Source organism: Meles meles, chromosome 1 (genome assembly GCF_922984935.1).
Source record: "Meles meles chromosome 1, mMelMel3.1 paternal haplotype, whole genome shotgun sequence".
NCBI lineage: Eukaryota > Metazoa > Chordata > Mammalia > Carnivora > Mustelidae > Meles > Meles meles.
Window position 1 is genome coordinate 80,615,532 of NC_060066.1, and position 15,918 is coordinate 80,631,449.

The following is a 15,918-nucleotide window of genomic DNA, read 5'->3' on the forward strand; positions in this document are numbered from 1 at the left end:
ATCATATGAAAGTTGTCTTTCTCCGATTGACTTATTTCACTAAGCATGATACGCTCTAGTTCCATCCACGTCATCGCAAATGGCAAGATTTCATTTCTTTTGATGGCTGCATAGTAATCCATTGTGTATATATACCACCTCTTCTTTATCCATTCATCTGTTGATGGACATCTAGGTTCTTTCCATAGTTTGGCTATTGTAGACATTGCTGCTATAAACATTCGGGTACACGTGCCCCTTCGGATCACTATGTTTGTATCTTTAGGGTAAATACACGGGAGTCCAATTGCTGAGTCATAGGGTAGTTCTATTTTCAACATTTTGAGGAACCTCCATGCTGTTTTCCAGAGTGGTTGCACCAGCTTGCATTCCCACCAACAGTGTAGGAGTGTTCCCCTTTCTCCATATCCTCGCCAGCATCTGTCATTCCTGATTTGTTAATTTTCGCCATTCTGATGGTGTGAGGTGATATCTCATTGTGGTTTTGATTTGTATTTCCCTGATGCCTAGTGATGTGGAGCACTTTTTCATGTGTCTATTGGCCATCTGGATGTCTTCTTTGCAGAAATGTCTGTTCATGTCCTCTGCCCATTTCTTGATTGGATTGTTTGTTCTTTGGGTGTTGAGTTTGCTAAGTTCCTTATAGATTTTGGACACTAGCCCTTTATCTGATATGTCATTTGCAAATATCTTCTCCCATTCTGTCAGTTGTCTTTTGGTTTTGTTAACTGTTTCCTTTGCTGTGCAAAAGCTTTTGATCTTGATGAAATCCCAATAGTTCATTTTTGCCCTTGCTTCCCTGGCCTTTGGCGATGTTCCTAGGAGGATGTTGCTGCAGCTGAGGTCGAAGAGGTTGCTGCCTGCATTCTCCTCAAGGATTTTGATGGGTTGCTTTCTCATATTGAGGTCCTTCATCCATTTTGAGTCTATTTTCATGTGTGGTGTAAGGAAGTGGTCCAATTTCATTTTTTCTGCATGTGGCTGTCCAATTTTCCAAAAACCATTTATTGAAGAGGCTGTCTTTTTTCCATTGGACATTCTTTCCTGCTTTGTCAAAGATTAGTTGACCATCGAGTTGAGGGTCGATTTCTGGGCTCTCTATTCTGTTCCATTGATCTATGTGTCTGTTTTTGTGCCAGTACCATGCTGTCTTGATGACAGCTTTGTAATAGAGCTTGAAGTCCTGAATTATGATGCCACCAACTTTGGCTTTCTTTTTCAATATTCTTTTGGTTATTCGAGGTCTTTTCTGGTTCCATATAAATTTTAGGATTATTTGTTCCATTTCTTTGAAAAAAATGGATGGTATATTGATAGGGATTGCATTAAATGTGTAGATTGCTTTAGGTAGCATAGACATTTTCACAATATTTATTCTTCCAATCCAGGAGCATGGAACATTTTTCCATTTCTTTGTGTCTTCCTCAATTTCTTTCATGAGTACTTTATAGTTTTCTGCATATAGATTCTTAGCCTCTTTGGTTAGGTTTATTCCTAGGTATCTTATAGTTTTGGGTGCAATTGTAAATGGGATTGACTCCTTAATTTCTCTTTCTTCTGTCTTGTTGTTGGTATACAGAAAGGCAACTGATTTCTGTGCATTGATTTTATATCCTGACACTTTACTGAATTCCTGTACAAGTTCTAGCAGTTTTGGAGTGGAGTCTTTTGGGTTTTCCACATATAGTATCATACCATCTGCGAAGAGTGATAATTTGACTTCTTCTTTGCCGATTTGGATGCCTTTAATTTCTTTTTGTTGTCTGATTGCTGAGGCTAGGACTTCTAGTATTATGTTGAATAGCAGTGGTGATAATGTACATCCCTGCCGTGTTCCTGACCTTAATGAAAAAGCTTTCAGTTTTTCTCCACTGAGAATGATATTTGTGGTGGGTTTTCATAGATGGCTTTGATGATATTGAGGTATGTGCCCTCTATCCCTACACTTTGAAGAGTTTTGACCAGGAACGGATGCTGTATTTTGTCAAATGCTTTTTCAGCATGTATTGAGAGTATCATATGGTTCTTATTCTTTCTTTTATTAATGTGTTGTATCACATTGATTGATTTGCGGATGTTGAACCAACCCTGCAGCCCTGGAATAAATCCCACTTGATCGTGATGAATAATCCTTTTAATGTACTGTTGAATCCTATTGGCTAGTATTTTGGTGAGAATTTTTGCATCTGTGTTCATCAAGGATATTGGTCTGTAGTTCTCTTTTTTGGTGGGATCCTTGTCTGGTTTTAGGATCAAGGTGATGCTGGCCTCATAAAATGAGTTTGGAAATTTTCCTTCCATTTCTATTTTTTGGAACAGTTTCAGGAGAATAGGAATGAGTTCTTCTTTAAATGTTTGGTAGAATTCCCCTGGGAAGCCATCTGGCCCTGGGCTTTTCTTTGTTTGGAGATTTTTGATGACTGTTTCAATCTCCTGACTGGTTATGGGCCTGTTCAGGTTTTCTATTTCTTCCTGGTTCAGTTGTGGTAGTTTATATGTCTCTAGGAATGCATCCATTTCTTCCAGATTGTCAAATTTGTTGGCGTAGAGTTGCTCATAGTATGTTCTTATAATTGTCTGTATTTCTTTGGTGTTAGTTGTGATCTCTCCTCTTTCATTCATAATTTTATTTATTTGGGTCCTTTCTCTTTTCTTTTTGATAAGTCTGGCCAGGGGTTTATCAATCTTATTCTTTCAAAGAACAAGCTCCTAGTTTCATAGATTTGTTCTATTCCTTTTTTGGTTTCTATTTCATTTATTTCTGCTCTGATATTTATGATTTCTCTTCTCCTGCTGGGTTTAGGGTTTCTTTCTTGTTCTTTCTCCAGCTCCTTTAGGTGTAGGGTTAGGTTGTGTATTTGAGACCTTTCTTGTTTCTTGAGAAAGGCTTGTACCGCTATATATTTTCCTCTCAGGACTGCCTTTTCTGTATCCCACAGATTTAGAACCGTTGTGTTTTCATTATCATTTGTTTCCATGAATTTTTTCAATTCTTCTTTAATTTCCTGGTTGACCCATTCATTCTTTAGAAGGATGCTGTTTAGTTTCCATGTATTTGGGTTCTTTCCAGCTTTCCTCTCATGATGGAGTTCTAGCTTCAGAGCATTGTGGTCTGAAAATATGCAGGGAATGATCCCAATCTTTTGATACCGGTCGAGACCTGATTTGTGACCCAGGTTGTGATCTATTCTGGAGAATGTTCCATGTGCACTAGAGAAGAATGTGTATTCTGTTGCTTTGGGATGAAATGTTCTGAATATATCTGTGATGTCCATCAGGTCCAGTGTGTCATTTAAGGCCTTTATTTCCTTGTTGATCTTTTGCTTGGAAGATCTGTCCATTTCAGTGAGGGGAGTGTTAAAGTCCCCTACTATTATTGTATTATTATCGATGTGTTTCTTTGATTTTGTTATTAATTGGTTTATATAGTTGGCTGCTCCCATGTTAGGGGCATAGATATTTAAAAAGGTTAGATCTTCTTGGACAGACCCTTTGAGTAGGATATAGTGTCCTTCCTCATCCTTATTATAATTTTTGGCTTAAAATCTAATTGATCTGATATAAGGATTGCCACCCCAGCTTTCTTCTGATGCCCATTAGCATGGTAAGTTGTTTTCCACCCTCTCACTTTAAATCTGGAGGTGTCTTCGCGTCTAAAATGAGTTTCTTCTAGGCAACATATTGATGGGTTTTGTTTTTTTTTTTTTATCCATTCTGATACCCTGTGTCTTTTGATTGGGGCATTTAGCCCATTAACATTCAGGGTAACTATTGAGAGATATGAATTTAGTGCCATTTTTAGCCTGTAAGGTGACTGGTACTGTATGTTGTCTCTGTACCTTTCTGATCTACTACTTTTAGGCTCTCTCTTTGCTTAGAAGACCCCTTTCAATATTTCCTGTAGAGCTGGTTTGGTGTTTGCAAATTCTTTCCGTTTTTGTTCGTCCTGGAAGCTTTTTATCTCTCCTTCTATTTTCAATGATAGCCTAGCTGGATAGAGTATTCTTGGCTGCATGTTTTTCTCGTTTAGTGCTCTGAATATACCATGCCAGCTCTTTCTGGCCTGCCAGGTCTCTGTGGATAAGTCTGCTGCCAATCTAATATTTTTTACCATTGTATGTTACAGACTTCTTTTCCCGGGCTGCTTTCAGGATTTTCTCTTTGTCACTAAGACTTGTAAATTTTACTATTAGGTGACGGGGTGTGGACCTATTTTTGTTGACTTTGAGGGGGGTTCTCTGCACCTCCTGGCTTTTGATGCTTGTTCCCTTTGCCATATTGGGAAAATTCTCACCAATAATTCTCTCCAGTAGACCTTCTGCTCCCCTCTCTCTTTCTTCTTCTTCTGGAATCCCAATTATTCTAATGTTGTTTCATCTTATGGTGTCACTTATCTCTTGAATTCTCCCCTCGTGGTCCAGTAGCTGTTTGTCCCTCCTTTGCTTGGCTTCTTTATTCTGTCATTTGGTCTTCTATATCACTAATTCTTTCTTCTGCCTCATTTATCCTAGCAGTGAGAGCCTCCATTTTTGATTGCACCTCATTAATAGCTTTTTTTATTTCTACTTGGTTAGATTTTAGTTATTTAATTTCTCCAGAAAGGGCTGTTATATCTCCAGAGAGGGTTTCTCTAATATCTTCCATGCCTTTTTTGAGCCCAGCTAGAATGTTCAGAATCGTCATTCTGAACTCGTGATCTGACATATTACCAATGTCTCTGTTGATTAGGTCCCTAGCCTTCAGTACTGCCTCTTCTTCTTTTGTTTGTGGTGATTTTTTCCGCCTTGTTATTTTGTCCAGATAAGAGGATATGAAGGATCAAATAAAATACTAAAAGGGTGGCAAAGACCCCAGAAAAATGCGCTGTAACCAAATCAGAAGAGACCCCAAATTGTGGGGGGGAGAGGGTATAAAAAGAGGTTCATAAAAAAAAATTAAAAAATTTAAAAAATAAAACAAATAAAGAAAAAATATAAAAAAGAAAAAATATATATATTTAGTTAAACTAGTCAAAAAACGTTAAAAAAGAAAAGGGTAAAAGTTTTAAAAAATTTAGCAGAAGAAGAAAAAAGAAAGAAAAAAATTGAAAAAAAAATTGAATTGACCACAAGACTAAAGAATCATGGGGAGAAAGCCATGAATTCCGTGCTTTGCTTTCTCCTCCGCTGGAATTCTGCTGCTGCCTTAGGTATTGAACCTGCTTTCCTTGATAGATGAACTTCGTCCTGGCTGGATATTTTGTTGATCTTCTGGAGGAGGGGCCTGTTGTAGTGACTCTCAAGTGTCTTTGACCGAGGTGGAATTGCACCACCCTTAACAGGGGTGGACTAAGTAATCTGCTCGGGTTCGCTTTTGGGAGCTTCTGTTCCCTGAATGCTTTCCATAGAGTTCCGCAGGTCAGGAATGAAAATGGCGGCCTCCTAGTCTCCGGCCTGGAGGAGCTGAGAGCCCGGGGCCCCACTCCTCAGTGCGCCCCCAGAGGACAGCACCCAATCACTCCCGTATCCCCAGCCTCCAGCCGCGCTTCAAGCTCACCCAGCCCGCGACCAGTTCAAGCTAACCCCGAGCTGAGGGTTCAGTCCTCGGCTCTGTCTCTGTAGCCGGCTTCTCCGTTCTAACACCTGCGAGCTCTGCGACACTCCGACATCCCTGATCCTTCTGTGACCCTGCGGGACCTGGGGCCACACTGACCCCGTGTGGGCTTCACCCCGGTTTAGTCTCTGGAGCAATGTCCCTCAGTGGAACAAACTTTTAAAAGTCCTGAATTTGTGCTCCGTTGCTCCGCCGCTTGCCGGGAGCCAGCCCCTCCCCCCGCGGTCTATCTTCCCGTCGTTTTAGATTCACTTCTCCGCCAGTCCTACCTTTCAGAAAGTGGTTGATTTTCTGTTTCTAGAATTGCTGTTCTTCTTCTCTTCAATCTCCCATTGGATTTGTAGGTGTTTGCAATGTTTAGATAAGCTATCGAGTTGATCTCCTGCTACCTGATGTAGTCTCAGCCTGCTACTTCTCTGCCATCTTGACTCCTCCCCCTTTAAAATAGATTTTAAAGTCCATATTTCCTTTTTGTTGCTCCTGCAATTCTTTTGTTTACTGAACTGTGTAAGTTCAATTTTCTATGTGAATTATTTCCCATTTGATTGAAATCCCTATTAACTTTTTCCTTTTAAAATGAATATATCTTCATCTTATTTGTGTAATTAATCATAAATTCTTAAACACCTGGAGAGCAAGAACATAAAGTCGCAAAACTTATTTGTAGATTTTTTGGGTAACAAACGTCTTAAAATAACCTTGGCAATATGTGTAGTGGTTAAGAACACAGGTCTACTGGTTAAAAACATGGGTTCTTGGCCCAGCCTGCACAGAATCAAATCCTAGCTTCAGTCCTTTCTTGTGCTGTTACTTTCTTACTAATATTTCTAAGCCTCCTCATCTGTAAAGTGCCCACAGTAATAGTTTTTAATCTCTTGTTGTGAAGATTTGCTTATACTTTATAAAATTTTCAGGAGTTAACAAAGTAAATATGGGTTCTGCCATTATACACTTGGTATTTATGAGCTATCGAGTTAAAATGCAAAAATAATACTGCTTTTTGAGATTTGGTAGGGATTAAATAAAATGATACATTGAAGAATACACAATAAAATCTAATAAATGTTTATTTTTGTCATTTTTGATGGTTATAGTTATTAATTTAACCTCAGCAGACTGTGTAGTCATACCATGGACTAAAAGTATGCCCTGCATAATCATGTGGGGGGGGGGGAAGTGCTCTGAAGGAAGAAGCTGCACTTTTCTGTGAAAAGATAAAGATGTTTGCTCTTTCTAGTAGAAAATTCTAAAATCACAGTGAAGTTTAAGTTTTCATCCATCACATTGGCAAATATTAACAATGTTCCTTTTGATTGGGTTGACTGGGGTGTGAGCAAATAGACACTCTGCTATTCGGTCTGATAGGAATACAAATTGGTACAACTCTTCTAGTGGGCGATAAGGTAGCATATGTCCTGAGGAAGTATGCTTCAAGTTTTGTGAAAGGAGAAGTCTTATTTGTCTTCCGCATAGTTGTATTTCTAGTACCTGGTGTGGTAACTTGTACATAATAGATACTCAAGAAATATTAAAAGGCGTAATATATATGTGTGTGTGTGTATACACACACACATTTTATTATATATATGTACATAAACAAAAATACCAAAAGGTGTATGTATAAGAATTCTGTTGAAGTATCACTTGTAATAGGGAAATTAGAAATATTCAGTGTCCTTTTTTATTACTGTATAAATCTTTTGAGATATCTATATATTCATGTGTGTTTCTAGGAGAGTTGCTAAGAATGTTATAAATAGTGTCTTTTACAAATAGGTCCAGTCTGTTGAGTTATAAGATTTTCTTAGAGGTTTGAAACTGAACTCAGACCTACTGTCCAGCTTTGTTGTTTGATTTTATATTCACACATAGTTTATATGATATTAATAGATACATCATTTTGGTTATAGGAAAAAACAAAACCACAACAATTACTTTAACAGAATTAATTTAATATGAAGAACTATAATCAGTTACTAAAGAACTGAAAAGGCAAAGAAGTGTTGAAGAGATAGTAACTTCAGGAAGGACCTACCATGCAAGGAACAGAGGAACGAAGGTGAATTACTAAAATATAAAAGTTTGGAAGGGGCCCTGTAGAGCTCATTAGAAGTTTACTGCCAGCTGGTCGTGGTGTTGCCTCAAGATCTTGGAGGATTATGGCTCGAATTTTGACATCTGAGGAAGGGTACAGCACTGGCAAGGAGGTGCTGATTTTTCAGAAGGGGCCAAGTGAAGCTGGTTCTAGAACTGTGGGAAAAACTAGTGGAGCCAACTGGTATTGCTGGAATCAGTTGTCACTCCAGGGTAGAAAACTTGTGCAAACAGGAGAGAGTACATTCTTTCTTTCTTCTTTAGTCTTTTAGTACCCTTGCTCACCCACCAGGAGTTCTAGAATAACAAATTGGAGCATAGAGAGTGAGTTTGAAGCTAGATGACAATAGCTTAATATTAGCTCAGTGCACTTCTTTAGTTACTTATCCATTCAATTCTACACATACTTGAATTTCCATAGAACAGCAAAAAAATCCTTTCACTTGAGAGGCATATATTCTCTTGCTATTCAAAGTGTACAGACAGGGGTCTCAATTAACCATTTACCCATTTCTGGGAGATAGTCATGATATCTATCTGTGGGCAATATTAATCACTCCTCAAATTCAGTCACAGTTCTGTACAGATGGGATTGTGCACATTCAGGGTGTTATGGCTGTAGACAGTCACAGTTCTATACAAATACCTATTACTTAAGGACTGAATCGTTAAGTTAGTCAACATCAGCAGTCCTGACAGTGGTCATGAGACAATGGCTGAAGTTCTCTTTCTGTCCATTTCATTTTTCCTTTGTTCTGAGATGATCCAGGCTTTTTACTTGGTGGGGTGACACAATACCTTTATTCTGGACAGATTTGATCTGCAGTGGTTTTACAGGCTTTTTTTGTTTATATAGTTTTCCATTAACTTTTACTGTTGGACATGGAAATACTAAGAGACAGAGGTACCTCAGAGAATACTCTAGGTTCCAGAAGTATTCCTCCCTAATGCTTTCTGTAGCAGCAGTCTAACTCTTCTTTGGGAACAGAATTGGTCACTTTAGACAGTAGTCAGTCAGTCAATTAATCAATCTCTCTCTCTTTTCATTTTTTGGTTCAGTTACATGAGAAGCACAAAATGGTCCACTAGCAGTTTTGGTTTCCAATTCAGTAGGACATTCTTGTGTTCCTTGATACAGAAGCATTCTTACTTGCAAACCAAAATTTCTACTCCAGAGTTGCTGGGACAGGAAACAAAAATTCTGTGAGTGGATAGTTAGAAATCATATTGAGAAGAGGACAGTTCTTTGACTCATGTATTTTGGCTAAGGGAGAAATTACACCATATATTTGGATACAGATTTAAACCATGTCCCACATCCAGTGAGAACACAGCCTTTTAAAGTGTGGTCTTCTAACTGGTGTTGCAACTGAATTTTCAGTTGACCATCCTACTTGTTCTGTTAAGTCAGCTGCTTCTAGGTGGGCAGTAAGACCAGTGAATTTCAAGGCTATGAGCCTGTTGCCTCACTTATTTTTGCTGTGAAGGAAGTTTTATGGCAACCTTTATTAATGTATAAGATATCCCACAGGAGGTAATGTTAGAAGAACTGTTAAAGAATAGAAAAAATTTTTTTGAAATCTAGGATGCTTATGTGATCTAGTAAGGATTTATCCTCTCTATGGTAGAAGAAGTCAGTGTAATCAGCCTACCATAATGACCTAAAATATGCTATCAGCCTAGCATAGTGATCCTTATTCTATGGGTCAGTGTCTGTCTAATTCTCCTGGGGAACGATGCTGTGTCAAGGGCCTCATTGTAGTTGAGACTGAGTAGTTGAGTTGAGTTGGTAAATTGAGCACTTAGTGGTAGCTGGTGCCAGATGAGCTATGGTGAGGAAAGAGCCCCTGCATAGCCTCTATCCCTTCCACTTTTGTCATTTTTTGGTAAGGTTTCATTGAATAAACTCTAGGATGGCTGGAAGAAATAAAAGAATTGACATTTAGAATGGGTCACTTAGGACATCTGATTATTGAGAGCCTCCTTTGAGCTGGATACCTATTTCATCATAATCTGTGCCTCTTTTTTTAAGATTTTATTTATTTATTTGACAGACAGAGATCACAAGTAGGCAGAGAGGCAGGCAGAGAGAGAGGGGGAAGCAGGCTCCCTGCTGAGCAGAGAGCCGGACGCAGGGCTCGATTCCAGGACCCTGAGAGCATGACCTGAGCCAAAGGCAGAGGCTTTAACCCACTGAGCCACCCAGGTGCCCCATCCACTATCCAGAGCTTTGGGCAAGCCCCAGCAAGAGAATCATACAAGTCCTCAGGGTTTTAGAGTAAAACCATGCCATTTCCTAAAGATCATTATTCTTTTGAGAAACAGATCTTAGCTTGTTATTGGACCTTGAAAGATACTGAAGGTCTAATCACGGGAAACAATAACCATAGGATGACTTAAATCACCCATGATGAAAGGGGTACTATTTAACCCTTGAAACCATGAAGTACACGGACAGTTGGAACAAACTATCCAGTAAGTAGAAATGCTTTGTAAGAAGAGTGCCTGGGTGGCTCAGTTGGTCAATCTCTGGGTCCTAGGATCAAGTCCCACGTGGGGCTCCCTGCTCAGCAGGGAAGTCTCTGCTGAGACTTCTTTCTCTCTCTCTTTTCTCTCTCTCTCTCTCTACTGCCTCTCTCTCTCACTCTCTCTCTCTACTTACCCTCCTCTGCCTCTCCTACTTGTTGATAGATAGGTAGATAGATAAGAGAAATGCTATATAAGAGGAGCACCTGGGTAGCTCAGTTAAGCCTCTGACTCTTGTTTTTGGCTCAGGTCATGATCACAGGGTTGTGGGATTGAGCCCCACGTCAGGCTCCGTTCTAGGCATGAAGCATGCTTAAGATTCTCCCTCTCTCCCTCTCTAAAAACAGAGGAAGGAAGGGAGGGAGGGTGAAAGGGAGGGTAATGCTACATAAGATATTGAGCTTGAGCAGGTCCAGAAATACAGATAGAGCTATGGCTTTCTTTACTGAGACACTGCCTTCTTTTCTTCAATCCATACCTAACATCAAGGGGGAATTTCTTAATACCAGATGAAGGAAAAAAAAAAAAACCCTGCGTTGCAGTTTAAAATTCAAAGTTCCATGATGGCCTAGGAAGAAAAAAAAAAGAAAGAAAGAAAAAAACATACTGCTACATGATAACAGCCCGAAGACATGAGCAATGGGAAGTTCTACCAATGGACTAAGCTCTTTTTGTTGTTGCTTCATTTTGACCCAATGTTTATTATCCTTTTACAATATGACATTTTGGGTTTAAAAACTGCTTGCAATTAGTTTTCCAACATTAATTCAAAAGCATGTAAAATAAAATCAACCTTTCTCTCTATAAACACCCAGGAACTGTGGCCCTGTATCCTCCTGCCCAGAATGGATAGAGGGAGGAAGAGAGGGCTTGGGTAGCACTGAGTGAAGTGCAGATACTTTACTGTGAGGAGTGGTGGTGATGCCTTGGTTCACATTCAGACAAGTCTCTGGGCCAAGCTTTGAAAAGTACAGTCTGGACTGAGAGGTAGGTAGAAGCACAAATCTACACTCACTGCAGATAGTTTAGAAAACTGGTCAACGATATAGAAAGAACAGGATTAGAAGATTAGTGGCAGTGAAGTGTAGGGAAGATATGTCGAGACCTCTCAGAAGAGGCACAGATTATGGGGCTCAGGTCATGATCCCAGGGTCCTGGGACAGAGACCCGCATCAGACTCTCTGCTCAGTGGGGAGCCTACTTCCTCCCCTCTCTCTGTGCCTGTGTCTCTCTCTGCCTACTTGTGATCTCTGTCAAATAAATAAAATCTTTAAAAAATAATAAGTTTCAAGTAATAGAAGAGCTTATACTACAGCCTGGATTTGTTACGGAGCTTTCTTTTGCTCTGATCCTGACTTACAAATGCTTGTCAAGCATTGTGCCTCCCCAGTCTCCCCTTCTTAGTAGTAAATGGTGTACATAGTAACTTCTCTTTAACCTTGGAGACAGGTCTTAGGCATTGGATTCCTAGAAATGTTACTTTACTAATGTTTTTTTTTTTTTGTATATTGCCTCTCATATATATATTTTTTAATTTACTTGAGAGAGAGAGAATGAGAAAATGAGTGGTGGGGAGTGGCAGAGGGAGAGTAAGAAGCAGACTCCCTGCTGAATAGGAAGCCCCATGTGGGACTGGATCCCAGGACGCTGGGATCATGACCTGAGCTGAAGGCAGACCCTCAACGGACAGAACCGTCTTACTAAGGCATCTAAAGAACTTTGTGATTCCTCCTTCCCATTTTTAATAAGCATAAGTCCAAAGTCATCAGTGTTGTGGATCAGTGTTTTGTTCTGTGTAATGTCAGAATAATCACTGTCTCTGAAAAAAAAAAAAAAAAAGATTAAAATCAGTGGTGGTAAGGATACAAAGAAATTGGAGCCCTCAGATAATGAGATTATAAATTGGTGCAGCCACTCTCACAGTTCCTCAGAATGTTAAAGGTAGACTTACCACATGACCAAGCAGTTCTACTTCTAGGTATATATCTGAGAGAAATGAAATCCCGTATCCACATAAAAATCTGCACATGAATCGTCTTAGCAATATTATTCATAATATCCAGAGAGTACAAACAATCCAAATAGTAGTCAACTAAAAAAGGGATAAGTGTACAAACAAAAAAAGCTCTTTTATTGAACAGATTTAGCATAGTGGATCCTCTTAAGCAAAGGGGCTCTGGATTTTGCCACTTAGGTTTCAGTTTCGGCTCTGCCACTCTTATGTTGTTTAATCTTTGTGCTGCTTGCATTTCTACAGCTGTATAATGTAGATAATAGAAGTGCCTATCTCTTGTGGAAATTTAATGAGAAAATACGTATAAACATTTAGTCCACTGCATGTCACATAATAAATAATAAATTATTAAGAAAACACGACCACTGTCTCTACGAATTATACAATGGCAAAAGCAGGAGAGTTAATGGCCATGAATTATGTTGTTGGTCATGCCCGAAAAAAGGCAAATATCTTCTGAGAGTAAATCAGTTAATATAGAGACAAAGTATTTGCCGTCTTGTAGTTCTGTGTAAGATTTCAGATTGTGTTGATTTGCTTCATTAAAGATAGCACATCGGGAACAGCCACAGCATTTGGTGTCACAGCCTGATTGAATTTATGGTGATTTGTAATCACTCTTCACAGTCACCCACCTTCTGTATAGGCTAAACAGGTAAATTCAATGGATATGTGACTGATATTTATCACTCTAACATCTTTTTCTGTCTTGGGTGGTGACACTAACCTCTGCCACTGTCTTGGGGATATGGATGCATTATTGCTTTTGCTTTACATCCGTGGCAGGAAGAACAACTTCTAGGGACTTTCATTTGGTTTTTCCTAGTATACTGATGCTTACGCCTTGGGTCAGAGAGCCAAGATGGAAATTCTTCCAGTTGCCAAATATTTCTCTTCCAATTATACTTGCAGGAACTGGAAAATAACCACAGGATACATCTGTAGATATACTGTTCCATTTAGATTTAAACTGGAGCTGGAAACCCATTTATCACCAGATCACCCTAAGCCCTCTAACTAACAGACCACGATGACATTTTATGTCCCTGGTAATTAATGTCTGTTTAAAGTATGTGTCTGAGTCCCCGACTGGTCTAGGTATTTCTTTTTTCCAGTGCATAATCACCCTAGCAAGCACTGCCAGTGTTTTGAAGAATAATTCAATGAAGATTTACAGCAAGGGTCAGCACATTTCTTTTTAATAAAAGACCAGATAATAAATACGTTTGGGTTTGCCTACCATTCAATCTTTGTCTCAAACTTTGCCATTGTATTGCAAAAGTAGCCAGACCATATGTAAATGAATGAGTATGGCTGTTTCCAATAAAACTTTATTTACAAAAACAGTTGCTAGGATGGATTTGGTCTGTGGGTTGTTGTTTGCCAATGGTAGCTTTATGCTATAAATACTGGAGGTAGTATTGCTAGGTCTTTCTTCAAGGGGACTTGGCCTCTTCCTTCTATTAAGGAACTCAGGTCTCAAACCTGTTTAGGTTTGTGCATTTGAAGTTGAGAAATGCCAGCTTAATAGCAAGCACAATGAAATCAGTAGAATTGACTATATGATTTCACTTTACCTCCTATTGAAAATATATGAAAATGTCCTCTACTCTGCCGACTAGAGTGTTGTTTTTTTTTTTTTCCTTTTGCTCAGGTTTATTTAAAAAATAGAACGATTAATTCTCTTTTTCATGCTTGTTTGAACTAGTGTTGAAGGAAATTAGAGTGGTAAAATATTCAAAGTGTTGGAAAAAAATGTTCTTGTGTAAGAAAGGATGAAGGCAGCAAGAATACAGGTAATAAACTATATGGGGAGAAAGTCGTTTCTTTGATGAGCAGAGTCTTTTTTGTTTTTTTTTTTTTTCTCTTCTGCCTCTGTTTTGGAATGAAATGCTTAACTTTTATTTACATGTTATTAAAATTACATAAGTGAAATTAAAGATAAAAACACTAACATAACCAATATTATGACATACTTAATGACTAAGCAATTTGGCATATAGTTGGTCATATTTTTTTCATATGTAATAATGACTTTTCATCATCTAACAAATGGCCCATAGTAACTGCTTTAGTTACCTTATTTGAAATATTCTCATCACCTAAACTCTTTTCTTTTCTTTTCTTTCTTTCTCTCTCTCTCTCTTTTTTTTTAAAGACAAATGCTTCCTTGGATTTTAGTCCTTTAGGGGGTTTCTGTATTAAATTCTTGGTTATGTTTTATTTTTAGTGTGGGCTGGGAGAGGAAAGGAGGAGCCACAGCTGACTTTTCAGTTCCTCTGCCTGGCTTGCTATAGTAGGTATTACTAATTCCTGTTAACTCTTTCATTTCATCTTCCCTACTTTACAGAAAATCTTTCCCAGTCCATCTACCCAAAATAAATATCCTAGTGCCTGTGAGTAACTAGTAGGAGAAAGGGAGCATGTGGTTTTAAAACATCTGCATATGACTTTTCTGGAGACAATTTACTTCCTTTCACTTATTAATTTAAAAGAGAAATTGGTATCATCTTTGTGTCATCATTTAGTTCTTTGGAGTTTAACTCATATTTATTCATTTTAATTATTCTCTACAATGAGAACCTTTTGCTTGTGTCTTTTGCTCTAATCTAATGTATGTTTTCCTTAATTGCAGTTTTTCTCTAACTTAGCTTTTATGTTATGAGAAGCTTTCACTTGGTAGATACCTCTGGGGAATATTGTATAGATTAAATACTAGTTAAATTCCTACGTTGAATCAGTTGCTTTCAAGGTGTGGGGGAGAATTTAGGTAACTTAATGTACATACTATTCAACTGTAGACCCTCTGGAGGTTGAGATGGAGAGGACTGTAAACAAAATTTGAACTCCTTTTTTTTTAGTAGTTTTCTTTTTTCACAGTGTAATGGATGTAGAAATGCTGTTTTAGAAGTGTTAGGGATTGAACAAATGAGAACTCATTTTAGAAGCCAGGGTTCTCATTGAGGAAAGATGAAGACAAAGATATGAAATAGAAGAAGACAGTGAAGAATCCTGTGGAATGGATTAGAGTGTCTAAAGTAATCAAATATTTATATATGTGCACACACATATATAAATATATAAGCATATATAATCATATATATGTGTGTATATATGTATGTATATGGGTGGTGCACACAAGTAAAAACTTTCCCAGCTCTGTCTGCTGACAAAACCTAGAAGCAGATGCCTCAGTTATAATGAATTATAATGAATTTATAACTTTTTATTATAATGAATTTAATGACTTTATAATGAAATTATAATGAATTTATCTAGCATCAAGATAAATTTCCCACGATTTCCCACTAAAGAGAACAAGCTATCCTCTAAGAAATGGCTTATTCTAAGGCTAGACAAAGAAGTTGAAGGATGGCCCTAGAACATCTTTTTATGCCAGAAAGTAAGAAAGTGATAACAAAGATGAAAAGAAATGGAAGGCTGGGGCATGTTGAAAGGATACAGGAGCTAACTAAAGGTGACTCCCACTGGCCAAATCTAGGACAGTGTGAGTACCAAAACCATGAAGGATGGTAATGAATTATACACCTTGATAAAAATAGGAATCCATGAGCCCATACTGATAATAAATGCAGAGAAAAGGTAGCCTTGCTTAGGGTAGAATGTTCTTTGGCAAATGTGGAAGGAATCTTGGAGGTGGAAAACATTTTGCCATCATAATAGTGGAGATT